The sequence below is a fragment of the Solea senegalensis genome, linkage group LG19 (assembly GCF_019176455.1).
Source record: "Solea senegalensis isolate Sse05_10M linkage group LG19, IFAPA_SoseM_1, whole genome shotgun sequence".
Taxonomy (NCBI): Eukaryota; Metazoa; Chordata; class Actinopteri; order Pleuronectiformes; family Soleidae; genus Solea; species Solea senegalensis.
This window is the reverse complement of record NC_058038.1, coordinates 19,434,379-19,453,799: the sequence shown is the minus strand read 5'-3', so window position 1 is coordinate 19,453,799 and position 19,421 is coordinate 19,434,379. Positions and strand designations below refer to the sequence as shown.

General features: G+C 42.4%; 7 non-coding genes across 7 annotated transcripts; 3 read left to right on the top strand and 4 right to left on the bottom strand.

The window, feature by feature from the left end:
• Nucleotides 1-12,520: 12,520 nt before the first annotated feature.
• On the top strand, nt 12,521-12,626 carry LOC122785946. Its single transcript, XR_006362387.1, has one exon. It is a non-coding gene; the product is annotated as a U6 spliceosomal RNA (small nuclear RNA).
• A 431-nt stretch (nt 12,627-13,057) lies between these two features.
• trnam-cau lies at nt 13,058-13,130 on the bottom strand. Its single transcript has one exon. It is a non-coding gene; the product is annotated as a tRNA-Met (tRNA).
• An 836-nt stretch (nt 13,131-13,966) lies between these two features.
• trnag-gcc lies at nt 13,967-14,037 on the bottom strand. Its single transcript has one exon. It is a non-coding gene; the product is annotated as a tRNA-Gly (tRNA).
• Nucleotides 14,038-15,291: 1,254 nt separating this feature from the next.
• Nucleotides 15,292-15,397, top strand: LOC122785945. Its single transcript, XR_006362386.1, has one exon. It is a non-coding gene; the product is annotated as a U6 spliceosomal RNA (small nuclear RNA).
• A 431-nt stretch (nt 15,398-15,828) lies between these two features.
• On the bottom strand, nt 15,829-15,901 carry trnam-cau. The gene has a single exon. It is a non-coding gene; the product is annotated as a tRNA-Met (tRNA).
• Nucleotides 15,902-16,737: 836 nt separating this feature from the next.
• Nucleotides 16,738-16,808, bottom strand: trnag-gcc. Its single transcript has one exon. It is a non-coding gene; the product is annotated as a tRNA-Gly (tRNA).
• Nucleotides 16,809-18,063: 1,255 nt separating this feature from the next.
• Nucleotides 18,064-18,169, top strand: LOC122785944. Its single transcript, XR_006362385.1, has one exon. It is a non-coding gene; the product is annotated as a U6 spliceosomal RNA (small nuclear RNA).
• The last annotated feature ends 1,252 nt before the right edge of the window (nt 18,170-19,421 follow it).

The following is a 19,421-nucleotide window of genomic DNA, read 5'->3' as shown; positions in this document are numbered from 1 at the left end:
ATGTATATATATATATACATAGTTTAGTATGAATGGAACCTTGGGCACACATGTAAACAGAATGTCTATGTAACTCTCTGAGGACACAGAACATGGGAAGTATATTTACAGAGAATTGGTTTCTTGAGTCTAGCATGGTTTCTTCTTGTCTGACATAATTCCACAGCCCAGCTCACTAAGCACAGGTACTTCATCAGCAGATATTAAACTTGTAGTTTTTACAACTTCATTCATTGTTCATTGCACATTATAGCATATAAAAATTTCGAATGATTTATCTAATTTTGCCACTCCTTTATGTGTACAGACGTCCATAAATCTATTCACAAATGAACTTTCACATCCAGTCCTCATGTATGGAAATGTTTTCATCCTTTTTAGTGTGGAAAAGATTTTGTCAGACTTTGGCATTATTGAGCCGATAATAACAGTGACACTGCAGGCCAGTGGCATGTTACTATTGTAAAAATCTGCCTGCCTGTCTCACAACATGCAAGTGACTACCTGGCCCTACATAACACATGTATGGCCAGGTAGCCACTGCATGCTGCGATACACTTGCTAAACAACATTCTCCCTGTATAGAACATCTCATAAATGCTGTGAATTATTTGATATCTCTAGTACAATCAAATGAGGGGGGAGACAGAAAGAGGAGAATGACACCTTTACAACATTCACAATATCACACATGGACGATTTGCCACATTGCTTATCCATAATCCATGCAGCTAGCATGCTAATAAAGTTTTTAGCACTTACTGTCACAATATTTACTCAAACTGTTCATCATGCTGTCTTTGTCGTATGGAATGATAATTAAGTAGGAACATAATCATGGTACTTCATTTCTCTGCAATTATGCCAGCTGACGTCATTCAACACGGTTTCTGCTCACAACCTCCATCACTTCTGAGTCGGGCTGGGTGACATGGCTGTTGAGTCTGCAGCTGCATCTCTCGGCCTTGGACACACAGGGATAGGGACAACTGATTTAGTCTGAATAGGTGCTGAAAGTTTGCCCGTGATGATTAAATTGATTTTAAATTAATGTCGGTACACTGTAAACACATCGATTCATTCATCCATTCGTTCTCGAACGCTTATCCTTTGAGGGTCACGGAGGGAGCTGGAGCCAATCTCACCTGACATTGGGTGAGAGGCAGGGAGGGTTCACCTTGGACAGATCAGTAGCCAAAAAATTAGTCAAGTATAAGTACTGTTACTTTAAGGTAATAATTACTCAAGTAGAAGTAAAAGTACTCATGAAAATAATAAGTAAGAGTAAAAAAGTATGCAGTGAAAAGACTACTCAAGTACTCAAGAGTACAAGTACTGAGTTTCTCCGAAACAGCAACACAAATGGTACATAATAGACACAACATAATATAAAACAGCAATGTTCAAATTACGACATGTTAAATAAAATGGTCTTTATAATAAAAAAAAAAAAAACCCTTGAACTAAAACAATAATATATTAATTCTTTGGGAAATAAATACATCACCCTTTAACTAAAAGTACAATAAGTTAGGATTATCCAATGACCGGAGTATACAACAGAAACCCGGAGACAGACAACTGGCTGTATTTTGTCAGCCATAGCCAATGTTATGAATTTATTGGTTAAAATAGTCACGTTATAGAAATGTTGGCTGAAGACATACCTCAGGGAGAGAAATAGATTGCGCATGTAATAAAAAAGATATTAAAAAATAAAGTACCGACCGTCACTTGGCCAATTGGAACGGCATAAAAGTACCGTTCTTTCTTCAAATATGTACTCAAGTAAAAGTAAAAGTAATAAAATTACAGTTTATCCAAAAAGTTACTCACAATTTGTAACGGAGTAAATGTAGCGTATTACTAGCCACCTCTGCCTATCACAGGATCAACATACAGACGTGAACAACCATTCACACTCACTTTCACAACTAAGGTCAATTTAGACTCTCTAAATGACCTACCCCTATCTCCATGTACCACTACTCTAAATAAAATTGGACAGGAGAACATGAAACAATGTTCCTATCTCTGTGTATGGAATCAGAACAAAGCTGACAGTTAAAACCCAGATTAAACCCAGAGGTCACAGAGTCCCAGTCATTCAGGTTCCCTTGAATGAGGCTGAACACCAAGCTCTGCTTGCTATAAAGGGTGAGGTTGTGAACGAGTCTGCACCTGGAGTCATATATAGAATAGCTGCTGCTTGTAGTATGTGTCATTTCACTCCTTCAATGTGCAGATTGGTGCATTTCATAGTCTTGTGCTCAAATAAGCTGCAGAGTCACCATCTTAAAAAAAAGATTTTGCACTCTGGGATAAACTTTACTGACTGTGCGAGGACAAGGTTTGTGGCTGCAGCAGTGAGTCAATATTGCCTCTGGGAATAATTTATGCCTGTACTCCATTTGAGTGTGATATCATGAAAGATGCACCATTCTGTTTTGCTTTAGGGTTCTTCAACACACCTAACACATATGGCCGTTTGAAACTGGTATTACTCATCTGTTCACATCAGACTTAAAAGGTGTTATCATGGATGCTGGATATACTGTGTACCATAAAATGGGCTGCGGTTTGGTCAATCAAATCAAATCAGCTTTCACTATATTACAGGCTGTTGTAAATTAATGTACATACAATTACAACCTTTGCTACATTTGAAAATGCAAAATCACTTATTACCTGTGTTATTACTTATCCAAAACGCAAGTATACAGCATAAATATAATACTCCCGAATCCTCAAACTAGACCACATTAAGGCATCAAAATATGGTGCATATAAACTCCTCCCCTCGTGTATGTTGGCCTGGAATTTGTTTCATGTTTGTTTAACAAAAACTGAACTTTTGCTGTCTTTTTATATGTGTTACAGGAGTTTTGCATTAAAAACAATCTCGCTAAGAGGTTTCTTAATTCATTTAATTTGTTTGGTAGAGGATAGTCATATTAGTCATTGTATATTTGTATAATAACCTTCTTCAACACATTGTTCATTTCATTAATATTTCACAAATTAATTATTGTTGGAAAAGTCATAATTACATCCATATAGCTTACATCCATTCATTTATATATTAACAATTATAATGATGATATTCCTGAAATGTGGGAAGAATCAACGTTGCAAAAATCAACACAATACTCTCCCATGGCCACAATGCATACTGTATATATTCAGTGTTGCGGTGGCATTTATATTCATGCATTTATCACCATAGGGACATAGTCTGTAAATTATTGACATTAAACAAAACGGGGGTATATATTTATTGAGTCAGTCTGCCCTGATATGACAGAGTTATTTTGAAAGGTGTTATACTGTATGTGCAGACTGTCCTCCAATGAAATGTGCATATAGGTCGTATGCAGGAATTACGACCTATGTCTACGTCTTCAAAACCAGCGCCCCTAGCGGTTGAATACATGACAGCAACCTGGTACCTTGGAAGTGGTATCTAGTAGCTTCGCTGAGGTCACCACTGAGCGCATTGCGCCTGAGTGTGCTTGGTGGTTGGTATGTGAAATATTTACAACAACAACCTTCCAGTCAGGAACATGCTCACTATAATGAAACAATTTATTATAAAAGGTGACTTGGCATTGATGGCTCTATTCTTTAGATCAGTGATTCTCAGTCCTGGTCCTGTGAACCCACTGTCATGCATGTTTCCCTGTCCCTCCAACACACCTGTTTCAAATTTGAATCAGGTGTGTTGGAGCAGGGAAGCATCTAGAACATGCATGACAGTGGGTCCCCAGGACCAGGATTGAGAGACCCTGCTGTAGATGCTCCCTGGATTGGCCAAGTAGAATGCTAAGCCAAACAGGCTGGTGCAATACAGGAAACCCGTGTACAGGAGTGAGTCCAAGCAAGATATTGAATGATTACATTTTACACTTTTGATCCTGTTAGGTTCTGACCTAGAAAGATGGAAGCTGGGGTGGTGGCGGCACTGGCAAAGCTTTGCCAGTGGCAGTGTGAGAGGCAGCAGTGATGTGGTAAGAAATGAGTGAGAGCGTGCCTTGGTGTGAGAGAGACTGTGATAGAAGCATGGTTAATAGATTGTGGTCATTTAGCTGTCAGCTGAATACAGCTGGGGTATATGGCTACCATGTCTTGAATGATCTAATGCAAGGGGGCGTATGTAATGGTATGGACTTTTGGTGAATTTCTATTGTGGATTTCTGATGTTTTTCCCTCTATGTTCTTCTCCTCCCCTTTGTCGTGATGATCATCTGCAGAGGCTCTGCTGGCTGGAGGCTCCTCCACTCAGCGCCAGATTGTTCCACTTCTTCAGAATGGTAACATAACGTTTTTACTAACTTTTACCTGTGATATCCTTCTGTGCATCTTCTCAGCTTACCTGTGCTTGTGTGTGTGCAAACCATGTGCCTCCAGGGCTCCTCCAGCAGTCCCATGTCATCTACAAAGCCGGAAACAAATAAATCTATACTTATAAATCTATACTCCATTCCCCCATGTCTGTGTTTGGGTCCAGGCCTATCAAGCCAGTAAAAATCCATAAACATACTGTAAAAAATATACATCTTAAATGTTCACCAACAAAGTGTGTGAGAGAGAGTCCAAAACTTAAAGGGAATTTGTGGCCAACACATTGACATTTAAAGGAATTCAATTTATTTGGTTAATTTTTTAATTTTTTTAATTTTATTTTATTTTGCACAGTTAAAAGAAAAAATACAAAATTGACAAAGAATACAAAGTAACGCACAGTGCAGGAAGAGGCAGAACGCCAAGTGGGCTTATTTGAAGCCTCTACCTAAATAATATTAAAATGTGGCAATAAAAAAGAGATAACAAACTAATAACCACAAATTATATATAATAACAAAAAACAAAACAAAACAAACATTAAACAAAAGTGTGAGTGTGTAATGTGTGCGTGTGTGTACATATGTGTGTCTCCATGAGGGAAATATTGGTTTATACCCCTAAATGATTGCTTCCTTGAGCATGTTTGAATCAAAAATAAAACACAGAGATATGAACAACAATACATGAAGAAAAGCAAATTACAAAATAACCATTAAATAATCTTTTAAGTGTCTTTTGTAGAATTTTATGGAAGAACAGTTTTTTGTCAGATGGGAAAAGCCATTCCACAATTTACTACCCCTAAATCTTATTGAAAATTGACCTCTGGAAGTAAGAAATTTAGGAAGATGAAGATCTGAGGATTGACGAGTTGAGTAGGAATGGACTTGTGAATTTGCTTAAAATACATCTTGAAATGCTTAGGAATATTCCTTTCACTTGAGTGTATGTTATACATAAAGACACATATTTGAAAAATATTGATGTTAAAAATAGCAAGAATTTGTAGTTTTTGAAATAAAGGAGCAGATGGGGTGTGTGACTCTGAGTTGCAATTCTAACAAAACGTTTCTGGAGGACCAAGATTTTGTTGAGAGTACTAGGAAAAGTACTTACCCAAACTATATTACAATATGAAAGATAGGGATAAATTAAACTGTAATATAGAATCTGGAGACAGTTTGTGGTGACAAGCTGACTGATCCTTCTAATTATACCAATAGATTTATTTATTTTTCTGCTAACCCAGTCAGTTTGTTCTTTCCAACTCAAACTCTCATCAACAATGATTCCCAGGAATCCTGTAGATGACACTTGAGGCATCTCAACAGACTCAATTGAAATTTTGGATAAATCCTTAGAATATGATTTTTTGCCACTGAAAATTATAAAGTTAGATTAGGCAGTTAAACCAACATTAGTATCCTTAATCAGTGAACTGAAATTTAATAAAATAATTCACCGGCTGCACCTTTGTTCTCAGTGAAGCCAGTATTTTAATTAACTGTTTTTCTTCATCTCTGATAATATGTCATTGCTATTTTATGTGACACATATCTTAAATATGGCATCTTTTGAAAATAATAAATTGGCTCGATTTTGAATGACAGATGATTGGAAGATTCTGATTGGTCAAATTACAAAACATGACTGACAGTTGACCCGCCCACTCGTAAGCCTCCCACGTTAAAGTTTTGGAAGGAGTTTACGGGGGAAGAAGTTTATCTGTCCGCTGTCCGACGACGGAGGAGCAGGGAGAGGTGTTTAAAGACGTCGTTGTTGGACCCAGTATTGGATAAGAGGGAAAAGGAGAAACTTGTGAAAGACAAAGGTAGGCTCAGCTAACCTGCTCACCTTAACCCTTCAATCTTTCTCTCATGTCACGTCATTAAAATCCACCTGTCGTCTGCACGCAATACTGTGTATAAACTCGGCATTAGTATTGTCTGGTCATTGAGTGTTTGAGCCTCGCTTCAGAATTACCTAATGACCACTGTTTTAACTCGTGAAATAGATGGTGAATGACATGACATTGTAGATTTTGTCTCATGAGTAACATTTTCGTGTATAATATACAGCGTTTGTCATTTGTCTTATCTTCCTTACCACTAATTCATCATTTATGATTTGTGAATCCTATATCACTTGCGTTGTGTCCAGTTCTTTGTCTGTCATACTTCACATACACTCACCTGCCACTTAATTAGTTTCATAAGACACGTAATTAAGTTGTAGGAGTGGCACCTGGTTTAGGGATGTCAGGATTATATTTTTATTGTGGTAAAATTATTGTCAGTGAATTAAACACAATATTACAATTATCGTGATTATTATGCGTCAATTGATTTTGCAACACTATGAATGTGTAAAATACCATGAACACTGCTTATAGGTCTTAAAATTGAATTTATTTATTTATATCTTTTGATGCCAACATAACTAAATAATGTAGCAACAAAGTAAAGTAACCAAAACGTAGAGGAAAAATGACAATAATCCCATTGAAGTATAGTTCAACTCATCACTGCTCTGTAAACAATAAAAAATGCTACATATTAACTATGAACGGCTACAGGACCTGGACTTAGGAGGCTTCTTTCTGTAAACTACAGTACACAAATATTTTTGAACATTAAATTATTTAAGTTATCAACTATCATCTATACCAAATGTTTAAGTTTATTGTAATTGTTTTAATAATTACTATTATTAATAATCTACTTGTATGTAGCCAGATATAAAACATATCTGTTATTGTGGTTTGTTTAGTTTTGATTATGATTAAATTACAATGACACAAATACATTTGTAATAAATGAAACGTACATCACATTACGTATAACGTAACCTTAAGTGAATGCCATTTTACTCATCGACATTGAAAATCAAACACGTGTTGTACACAATTAATTGCAAATGACACACTAACATTTAATTTCCTACCAATTCAACGTTTTGTTAGTTGAACTTTAATGTAATTCAACCCAGTTACTGTGCGTTTACCTTTAGTCTGGCGTACAGAGCCGCGGGGCTTTCAAGTTTTGAAGTCAGTTCAGAGTGAGATTAATATGCCGTAGCATTTAATACTTCATTGTGAAATCAAATAATTGTGACATCTCTAGTCCAGTTACTAAAATTTCCCTTGTAATGTCTAAATTGCATCTAACAACTGCAAATAAATCAACTTATCATTTTAAGTTATTTTCCATTTTTTAAAGTAGGATAGAAAGAAAGAAATTGTTGTCCATACCATACATAAAATTAGTCTTGTAGCCTGCACAATGAACTTGAGGCATGGCAAACTCTTAAAGCTCAAACAGAGCTTTAAACAGCCCCCTCTTCACATTTCTTTTCTACTTTTCTTCTTTCCTAAGACAATGATCACAAGACAGTTGAGACAATGTTTCATGTAAAATAAAATAGGTACTAAATGTCTTCATTCCAATTCATATTTTTATTTACTAACAAATAACGTCTCGGCAGCCGTGTTCAAGCACTCCTTCACAACTGTCCCGTCACTGAATGTTTTTTTTTTTATGTTGCCCCAAAATCCATGCATTCTTCAGTGAACATTCATTTGCATGTTGCTGGGCTGTAAATTACTGTGTGATTAGTCGGGCAGATCTTTCATACTGTGCTTTCAGCTCGGTTGTTTTGTGCACTCTCACTTCGGACTGCTGAGTATATGTTTCCTCTAAGGATCTGTGTTCCATCTCGTATTGGCGCTTAACGTTCACACTTTTGATCAATGCAACTGTTTCACAACATATGAGACATAAAGGTTTAGTACTTGCTGTTGGAAGAATGAACATGTATTGCTCTGCGTCCATTCACTTAAGCTTGCTCTCTGTACGTTTTCTGAATCAACTTTGCTCACTTTTGAACAGGCCATGTCTGGTCATTCCACTCTGTTCAATGGATATTTTCTTTTTTGGACCATTCTCTGTTGGGCTGCAGTGATTTATTCATTGGTCGATTTCTAGATTAGTCGCCAACTTGTCCTCACAGTAGCCTCTGAACCTGATATGAGGAGGAGGAGGACAAGGCCAGTCAGTGTGAATGTTTTCACACACTACTTTATTGTTAAAGGTTTGCTACCCTTTTTTTTACATTACATTACATGTCATTTAGCAGACGCTTTTATCCAAAGTGACTTACAATGGAATTGAGTTAAGTCAGCGAGGGGTGGAATCGAACTTGCGACGATGATGTTTTTTGCACATAGGGTAGCCACTGAGCCACTCTCCCCCCCCTCCCCCCCCTTTTCTACAGTGGAGGTGAGTAAGCTGTTGATGTTGTTGACCAGTTAAGCCTAGGTTATCTCAGCCTAGATTATGGTTTTTGAGTAATAATAATACAACCATGTTATTGTCATGTTTTGTGTTCTAATTTCAAATTGTTATTTTTGCACTGAAAATAATTTGTAGTTTTTTTAGAAATTATATTATAAAACTGGTATCGAAGTGTCAATCAGGAGCCAGTATCGAAATGAAGGTATTGGTACCGGTATGTTGCACATTCTACAGCTAAGGCGTGAAGCAAAGGTGTAGTATTGTTCACTGGTGCCAACAATCGCTCGAGGCCGATTGACATCAGCTGACACTACATCTGGCTTAGATAGCCATGAAGATACGGAAGTACATAATTGTTTATTAGTCTCACCATGATGTCACTCTCTGGTTTACATATGAAAAATGGATGTAGCTGAAAGAAATTGTGCGATGGGAGTTTTAATGTAGTGTCAATGAGTTCTGGCTGTGAAGGCAGTTGCGATAATGAAAGTGCCTTTCCTGGCTTTTGCATATGGTGGGACCCAGGCCACAGTCCCAGAGATTAGAGTTCTGTCCTCATCCACAAGTTTTGGTAATAAGAACACGTCATCATCGACACACATTATACACAGAATAAGCAGACGGAGCTCACTGACTTACTCCATGTAACGATTCATTACTGTCACTGACTGTATTGTGGAAGCTGGGGAGTCTCCAGCGGGTGACGAGCACGCACCGACGTAGCCTTTCTCTTCCGATGAAAGGCGCAGCGGTGGTGGAATAACTGTTTTGCAGTTATTTCGTTAAATTCGTCAAATTAGTCCGTAACTTTAGTTAGGAGTGTTTAAAACATCATAGACTGACGTGTGTTCATGTGTTCATGTCAGCAGCTGTGTGTCCTATTTACATCGCTGTGTTACATGAAGAAAATGTTCATCTGTGGAAAATGAATTTCAGTAATTTGCTCAAAGTAAGCAAGTGAGTCTCCCTCTCTCACTCACTCACACAGTAAAGTAAATAAAGTAACACACACACAGGTTTGTAGTCTGTGTGTGTGATGTTATCCACATATGTTGAAACGTACATGATGTATCAGCATTGTTTGTTACGGAATAATTCATGTTTGGCACTGTAAAGCTTAATATTGCAGGGCCTCCACCTGACAAGAGTTTGCGGAGTGCTCCGCAAATTCTCACAGCAGCTTGAGAGTTTGCACCGCGATCTGCAAACTTCCACGCCAAGTACATATTTATACATGCCGTCTGTGCATGAAATCAAGTGTACGCCGTTATTTTGTGCATACGCACGGTTCATACTGTACATGAGGCCCCAGGTGTTTAGCCCGTGTGGGCAGAATACTTGTCGAGAGAGTCACTATGTTAAACTATGTAAGTCATTCATACCTTAGCAATTTTAAGCCTGTTGGTTTCACCTGAGTCAAGGTGTGAAAGGTCATGGTTAGTTTCAATGATGATGATAAATTGTCTGCTATAGACCTCACCAGACCACAGTCAAGTGTGCAGTAGTGTCATGTTGATGAATGACTATTAATGTCCTTCCTTATCCAGTTGTTGTTACCAGATACTATGATGAATGTTACTGGAGTAGCTGTAAAATAACACTTTAACCAGTCCATCACAGGAGAGCTGCGTACAGCTGTGTATTATTAACTATGCTTCATTCAATACATTATTTACTGATCAATATACTATTGTATGTTCGACAATGGAGGTACATGTTCTGTACTCTGAACAAACAAAGCGGGGGTGGGGTGGGGGGTGTACTCAGCACTTATCATACTGTAGCATGCAGTTATGTCATGACTTCATTACTTACATATAGTATTTTCTTCCTCAGTAGATAGAGACAGTGGTGAATCATAATCATTTTGAAAAGGCAAAATTCACAATGTGCCATGTAAACATTTCTCTCTCTCTCGCGCACACTCACACACAGATTTAAACGGACATACTGTAAGACATATAGACTACCTACGTGTGAAACGGACATAAAAAACGGAGGTATATCACATTTATGAAGTTTGACCGTACAAGTTATGTCTTGCGGACACATAAACACACATACACATAGATACGTAAGATACATAAATATCTGCACATTATTGATCTAGTCCGTCATCAAAACGTCTCTTTACTTATTTACTTACTTTTGTTGGATAAAACCAAGTATTCTGTGAAAAATGTCATGCGCTTCGGATCTCCTGCCGTCTTTCTCCAGTCTGTCACACTGAATGAAGAAGTGTTCATTCATTGTGGGTAAGACAGAGAAAAGGAGTTGAAGCAGTTACAGGGGGTGGAGTGTCTCAATGGTTAAGACTGGTACCCTGTGTGCGAAAGACATCATGGTCGAAAGTTCGACTCCACCCCTGGCTGATTGTAAGTCACTTTGGATTACGTAATGTAATGTAACAGCGCCAAACGTGCGAGTGGCCGGGAGGTGCATTACATCCATAGTGGTTTAGCACTACCGTAGAGAATGAATGGGAAAAGTTTTAGGGCTGTAGAGTAAAAATTTGCTTGGCCCGGCTTCGATATTGGCTAATCCCTGGCTTCTCCCTACAGGTCATTGTGCTGTATTTGTCCCTCTGCTTCAATTCTGGAGCTCAGCTGGTAATGCATTTAGAAGTTCTTCATGAAAGTAAAGTCAAACTTGTTGTCAGTTTCTTTTAAACATTCAAATATCTTGTATTGAGGCCAGTGTGAAGCTGGCAGGGGCAAGGTGGGCTTTTAACCCTGTCTCGGGTACATTTTCCGCATTAAGAGAGGCAGGCACTTCACCACTTTTCAGTTGCACTGCCAGGCTTGTTCTTTTGAAAGAAGCCATCGACCTGGAGAAGCCATCACTCAAAAGAGCAGGTGGCCTAAGACACCAACTATCAGCCACCTACGATGCTGTCCTGAGCTCTCTTCCAAAAAGAAGGATCAACACTCCAACACAGAACAGCAAAGATGAACGCCAAAACTCACGCGATAGCAGACAGTTCATCGTCATCACTGATCCTTTCAACATGGCGCCTCCCGTGTGGCAGCCTGTTGCAGCAGCTCTTGCTACTTTCTAGCCTTTTTTCCTTTTAGACTCCGTCTTTTCCTACTTCTCTTAGCGTGTCTGCTTTACTTAACTACGGGCACCATGGGCACCAAGTACACCGTGGTTGTTGTGGCCCTGTTGCTGTGTTTTTTTACACTTTCCGGCCGTGTCTGGGGATCCAGTGTGGAGCCACGGCTCTATTGTTTACAGTAGGGATCAGCTTTTGGCGCTCCACTATACAGCTGTGCTGCTGGAGCAGCGACCCGATGTCCCCCGTGGGCTGAGGAGGAGACGACGGGGGTGTCGCGCTGGAGCCCAGCACCGTGCGGGAAGGAGACGCTTCAGACCTGTTCCCCCGTCCATCATGATGGGAAATGTAAGATCTCTCCCAAATAAGATGAACGAGTTAGCGGCGCTGAGCTGGCATGAGAGGGAGTGCCGTCACTGCAGCGTCATGCTGTTCACGGAGACATGGCTGACCGCGACTATCCCGGGACATGGTGTAATGGAAAATTACTATGCCATGTGCCATAAGATGTATTTCTGCCTGACGACGAGGCTATTGTTAACCTTCATCTTGTGCTGTCTGACCTCTGTGCATATGAAAGTGATAGCCTTTGTACACTGAAAGTTTAGACTGGCTCAAACTGTTTTTTTCTGTGCATCACAGTACAGGTTGAGGCGGGCTCTCACTGACACAAGACCGCCTGTACACTGCAGACTTCTCCTACCGCTCCCCCTCCTGTCACCTGCAGAAGTTCTCTGATGACGCTGCAATTGTCGGCCTCAGCACCACGACTGAATTACACAGCGAACCTGGAGGCCTATATGCAGCTCCCAGTGACTGCCTTCAGGACGTGTTACTTCGGTAACACGTATACTAAAATTGGATCGATACAGAGAAGATTAGCATGGCCCCTGCGCAAGGATGACACGCAAATTCGTGAAGCGTTCCTCATTTTGCGTCGACAAATCAATGTTCTCTGTCTGCACAGATGGACTCATGGTCATACCACTTCAAAGAACCTCCACACTTTGCAAAAGGGGATTGAGAGGCAGGCACTTCACCACTTTTCAGTTGCACTGTCACGCTGGTTCTTTTGAAAGAAGCCATCAACGTGGAGAACCCATGACTCAACAGAGGAGGTGCCCCGAAGACGAGGGCTAAACACCTCGATTATTGCACCTGTCAGCCAGAACGGAAGAAGCCTCTTGGAGGAGAAGCAAAGTACCCTCAACTAACCTCAAGCAAGTCCAGTTGTTTACAGCTAACAAGTGAAGATGACTACGACCTGAGAGTCTGAGAAACTTCACCGCCCCTCTGCAGCCAATAGCGCGTCTGTCAGAATTTCCTCCCATCATTCTTTGCAAAGGTGTGAATGTAATAACATAAGTGCCCCGTGTGAGGGTTGAACTCACGGCCTTCAGATTATGAGACTGACGCGCTGCCAACTGCGCCAACGAGGCCTCCGAGGCCACAAAAAATGCTCACCTCACTTGTGGGAGATCTTTCCAAGTGATGCAGCTGCAAAATGACTTTGCACAAAAATGTGCCTCCAATATGGCCACACCCACAATAGTCTCACAATATTCTCCGTCTGGACTGATTGTCTCACAGCCATACCACCTCAAAGACCCTGCTGACCTTTCGAACGTTAGATTGAGAGGCAGGCACTTCACCACCTTTCGGTGGCACTGTCAGGCTTGTTCTTTTAAAAGAAGCCATCGACCCGGAGAACCCATCACTCAACAGAGAAGGTGGCCTAAGACACCAACTATCAGCCACCTACAATGCTGTCCTGAGCTCTCCTCCAAAAAGGATCAACACTCCAACACAGAACAACAAAGATGAATTCCAACACTCACACAATAGCAGACAGTTTATCGTCATCATTGACACAAACCATGCCCTTTCACACCTTGACGCAGGTGAAACCAACAATCTTGCAACCGCAAAAGGACTTTACACAAAAATATGCCTCCAATATGACCACGCCCACAATATTCTCCATCTGGACTGATCGTCTCGTGGTCATACCGCTTCAAAGACCCTGCTCACTTTTCAAACGTTAGATTGAGAGGCCGGTTTTTCGGCACTTTTCGAAACACCTGGACTATTGCAGTGTCTCCCTGGCGCTCCGGTAATGCGGAAAATGTACCAGTGACAGGGCTAAAAGCCCACCTTGCCCCTGCCAGCTTCACACTGGCCTCTCAAAGCATTACCAGCTGAGCTCCAGAATTGAAATGATGACAGAGGGACGGATGCACAGTGACCTGTAGGGAGAAGCCAGGGAAAAGTAAACTGCATTGGCCGGGAATCGAACCCGGGCCTCCCGCGTGGCAGGCGAGAATTCTACCACTGAACCACCAATGCCTACGTTGCCCATGTTTGAGCCACCCCCCGACCACGCCCACTTACGGAAAACCAATATTCTCCATCTGGACTGAGTGTCTCATGGTCAGACCACTTGAAAGACCCCCCCAAAATTTTCAAACATTCGATTGAGAGGCAGGCACTTCACCACTTTTCAGTTGCACTGCCAGGCTTGTTCTTTTGAAAGAAGCCATCGACCTGGAGAAGCCATCACTCAAAAGAGCAGGTGGCCTAAGACACCAACTATCAGCCACCTACGATGCTGTCCTGAGCTCTCTTCCAAAAAGAAGGATCAACACTCCAACACAGAACAGCAAAGATGAACGCCAAAACTCACGCGATAGCAGACAGTTCATCGTCATCACTGATCCTTTCAACATGGCGCCTCCCGTGTGGCAGCCTGTTGCAGCAGCTCTTGCTACTTTCTAGCCTTTTTTCCTTTTAGACTCCGTCTTTTCCTACTTCTCTTAGCGTGTCTGCTTTACTTAACTACGGGCACCATGGGCACCAAGTACACCGTGGTTGTTGTGGCCCTGTTGCTGTGTTTTTTTCACTTTCCGGCCGTGTCTGGGGATCCAGTGTGGAGCCACGGCTCTATTGTTTACAGTAGGGATCAGCTTTTGGCGCTCCACTATACAGCTGTGCTGCTGGAGCAGCGACCCGATGTCCCCCGTGGGCTGAGGAGGAGACGACGGGGGTGTCGCGCTGGAGCCCAGCACCGTGCGGGAAGGAGACGCTTCAGACCTGTTCCCCCGTCCATCATGATGGGAAATGTAAGATCTCTCCCAAATAAGATGAACGAGTTAGCGGCGCTGAGCTGGCATGAGAGGGAGTGCCGGCACTGCAGCGTCATGCTGTTCACGGAGACATGGCTGACCGCGACTATCCCGGGACATGGTGTAATGGAAAATTACTATGCCATGTGCCATAAGATGTATTTCTGCCTGACGACGAGGCTATTGTTAACCTTCATCTTGTGCTGTCTGACCTCTGTGCATATGAAAGTGATAGCCTTTGTACACTGAAAGTTTAGACTGGCTCAAACTGTTTTTTTCTGTGCATCACAGTACAGGTTGAGGCGGGCTCTCACTGACACAAGACCGCCTGTACACTGCAGACTTCTCCTACCGCTCCCCCTCCTGTCACCTGCAGAAGTTCTCTGATGACGCTGCAATTGTCGGCCTCAGCACCACGACTGAATTACACAGCGAACCTGGAGGCCTATATGCAGCTCCCAGTGACTGCCTTCAGGACGTGTTACTTCGGTAACACGTATACTAAAATTGGATCGATACAGAGAAGATTAGCATGGCCCCTGCGCAAGGATGACACGCAAATTCGTGAAGCGTTCCTCATTTTGCGTCGACAAATCAATGTTCTCTGTCTGCACAGATGGACTCATGGTCATACCACTTCAAAGAACCTCCACACTTTGCAAAAGGGGATTGAGAGGCAGGCACTTCACCACTTTTCAGTTGCACTGTCACGCTGGTTCTTTTGAAAGAAGCCATCAACGTGGAGAACCCATGACTCAACAGAGGAGGTGCCCCGAAGACGAGGGCTAAACACCTCGATTATTGCACCTGTCAGCCAGAACGGAAGAAGCCTCTTGGAGGAGAAGCAAAGTACCCTCAACTAACCTCAAGCAAGTCCAGTTGTTTACAGCTAACAAGTGAAGATGACTACGACCTGAGAGTCTGAGAAACTTCACCGCCCCTCTGCAGCCAATAGCGCGTCTGTCAGAATTTCCTCCCATCATTCTTTGCAAAGGTGTGAATGTAATAACATAAGTGCCCCGTGTGAGGGTTGAACTCACGGCCTTCAGATTATGAGACTGACGCGCTGCCAACTGCGCCAACGAGGCCTCCGAGGCCACAAAAAATGCTCACCTCACTTGTGGGAGATCTTTCCAAGTGATGCAGCTGCAAAATGACTTTGCACAAAAATGTGCCTCCAATATGGCCACACCCACAATAGTCTCACAATATTCTCCGTCTGGACTGATTGTCTCACAGCCATACCACCTCAAAGACCCTGCTGACCTTTCGAACGTTAGATTGAGAGGCAGGCACTTCACCACCTTTCGGTGGCACTGTCAGGCTTGTTCTTTTAAAAGAAGCCATCGACCCGGAGAACCCATCACTCAACAGAGAAGGTGGCCTAAGACACCAACTATCAGCCACCTACAATGCTGTCCTGAGCTCTCCTCCAAAAAGGATCAACACTCCAACACAGAACAACAAAGATGAATTCCAACACTCACACAATAGCAGACAGTTTATCGTCATCATTGACACAAACCATGCCCTTTCACACCTTGACGCAGGTGAAACCAACAATCTTGCAACCGCAAAAGGACTTTACACAAAAATATGCCTCCAATATGACCACGCCCACAATATTCTCCATCTGGACTGATCGTCTCGTGGTCATACCGCTTCAAAGACCCTGCTCACTTTTCAAACGTTAGATTGAGAGGCCGGTTTTTCGGCACTTTTCGAAACACCTGGACTATTGCAGTGTCTCCCTGGCGCTCCGGTAATGCGGAAAATGTACCAGTGACAGGGCTAAAAGCCCACCTTGCCCCTGCCAGCTTCACACTGGCCTCTCAAAGCATTACCAGCTGAGCTCCAGAATTGAAATGATGACAGAGGGACGGATGCACAGTGACCTGTAGGGAGAAGCCAGGGAAAAGTAAACTGCATTGGCCGGGAATCGAACCCGGGCCTCCCGCGTGGCAGGCGAGAATTCTACCACTGAACCACCAATGCCTACGTTGCCCATGTTTGAGCCACCCCCCGACCACGCCCACTTACGGAAAACCAATATTCTCCATCTGGACTGAGTGTCTCATGGTCAGACCACTTGAAAGACCCCCCCAAAATTTTCAAACATTCGATTGAGAGGCAGGCACTTCACCACTTTTCAGTTGCACTGCCAGGCTTGTTCTTTTGAAAGAAGCCATCGACCTGGAGAAGCCATCACTCAAAAGAGCAGGTGGCCTAAGACACCAACTATCAGCCACCTACGATGCTGTCCTGAGCTCTCTTCCAAAAAGAAGGATCAACACTCCAACACAGAACAGCAAAGATGAACGCCAAAACTCACGCGATAGCAGACAGTTCATCGTCATCACTGATCCTTTCAACATGGCGCCTCCCGTGTGGCAGCCTGTTGCAGCAGCTCTTGCTACTTTCTAGCCTTTTTTCCTTTTAGACTCCGTCTTTTCCTACTTCTCTTAGCGTGTCTGCTTTACTTAACTACGGGCACCATGGGCACCAAGTACACCGTGGTTGTTGTGGCCCTGTTGCTGTGTTTTTTTACACTTTCCGGCCGTGTCTGGGGATCCAGTGTGGAGCCACGGCTCTATTGTTTACAGTAGGGATCAGCTTTTGGCGCTCCACTATACAGCTGTGCTGCTGGAGCAGCGACCCGATGTCCCCCGTGGGCTGAGGAGGAGACGACGGGGGTGTCGCGCTGGAGCCCAGCACCGTGCGGGAAGGAGACGCTTCAGACCTGTTCCCCCGTCCATCATGATGGGAAATGTAAGATCTCTCCCAAATAAGATGAACGAGTTAGCGGCGCTGAGCTGGCATGAGAGGGAGTGCCGGCACTGCAGCGTCATGCTGTTCACGGAGACATGGCTGACCGCGACTATCCCGGGACATGGTGTAATGGAAAATTACTATGCCATGTGCCATAAGATGTATTTCTGCCTGACGACGAGGCTATTGTTAACCTTCATCTTGTGCTGTCTGACCTCTGTGCATATGAAAGTGATAGCCTTTGTACACTGAAAGTTTAGACTGGCTCAAACTGTTTTTTTCTGTGCATCACAGTACAGGTTGAGGCGGGCTCTCACTGACACAAGACCGCCTGTACACTGCAGACTTCTCCTACCGCTCCCCCTCCTGTCACCTGCAGAAGTTCTCTGATGACGCTGCAATTGTCGGCCTCAGCACCACGACTGAATTACACAGCGAACCTGGAGGCCTATATGCAGCTCCCAGTGACTGCCTTCAGGACGTGTTACTTCGGTAACACGTATACTAAAATTGGATCGATACAGAGAAGATTAGCATGGCCCCTGCGCAAGGATGACACGCAAATTCGTGAAGCGTTCCTCATTTTGCGTCGACAAATCAATGTTCTCTGTCTGCACAGATGGACTCATGGTCATACCACTTCAAAGAACCTCCACACTTTGCAAAAGGGGATTGAGAGGCAGGCACTTCACCACTTTTCAGTTGCACTGTCACGCTGGTTCTTTTGAAAGAAGCCATCAACGTGGAGAACCCATGACTCAACAGAGGAGGTGCCCCGAAGACGAGGGCTAAACACCTCGATTATTGCACCTGTCAGCCAGAACGGAAGAAGCCTCTTGGAGGAGAAGCAAAGTACCCTCAACTAACCTCAAGCAAGTCCAGTTGTTTACAGCTAACAAGTGAAGATGACTACGACCTGAGAGTCTGAGAAACTTCACCGCCCCTCTGCAGCCAATAGCGCGTCTGTCAGAATTTCCTCCCATCATTCTTTGCAAAGGTGTGAATGTAATAACATAAGTGCCCCGTGTGAGGGTTGAACTCACGGCCTTCAGATTATGAGACTGACGCGCTGCCAACTGCGCCAAGAAAATAGCCCGTTTGTCGAGGTCCGAGAACGAGAAATCGCAACACCCTACCATGATATGCCGTTGCGGTTACGGTTCGCGTCCCGTGTCTCCCGTCACTTTTGAAGCGAACTGCATTGTAAATTGGTTATGGTATTAATTAATAAAGCCGTTTTTGGTGTTTGTAAACATTTCAGTATCTAGTTTATCACAATTAATGACTGTTAACGTTATAATATAACATGTATAAGTTTACCAACATTGTGTGCTGTATGTTAACATTGAAATATCGTTTAGCACAATTATTGACTACTATTACCAGTAATATGAAAGGTATAAGGTTACCATTTTCTTTTTATGTAAAACGTATATATTGTCTATCACAAGCATTGGCTGTAAAATAAAGATGTGTATGCTTATCATATGATTAAGCAATAGACAATCATCAAGTAATTAAATGATGAATGTCATATAACTTGATTTTGATGAGTAAGTAGAAGTAATATTACACACACCTTTGTTGCAGAATTACAATAACTTGCAACTTGGCCCTTTGATATGATGGATAATGGCTAAATTATTATCTCTGGTGTGATAATACCCCCCCATGTGGTGTGTGTGAAAATTTCCTCCTGTGCATGGGACTAATAAAGGATTATCTTATATTATAATGTATATTGTATTTGAATGCAAAATAACACTTGATGGACAAAGCCATCTGAATACAAATTTATTACAAACAAATAAAAACAACCAGTGCAGTAATAAAATCAGT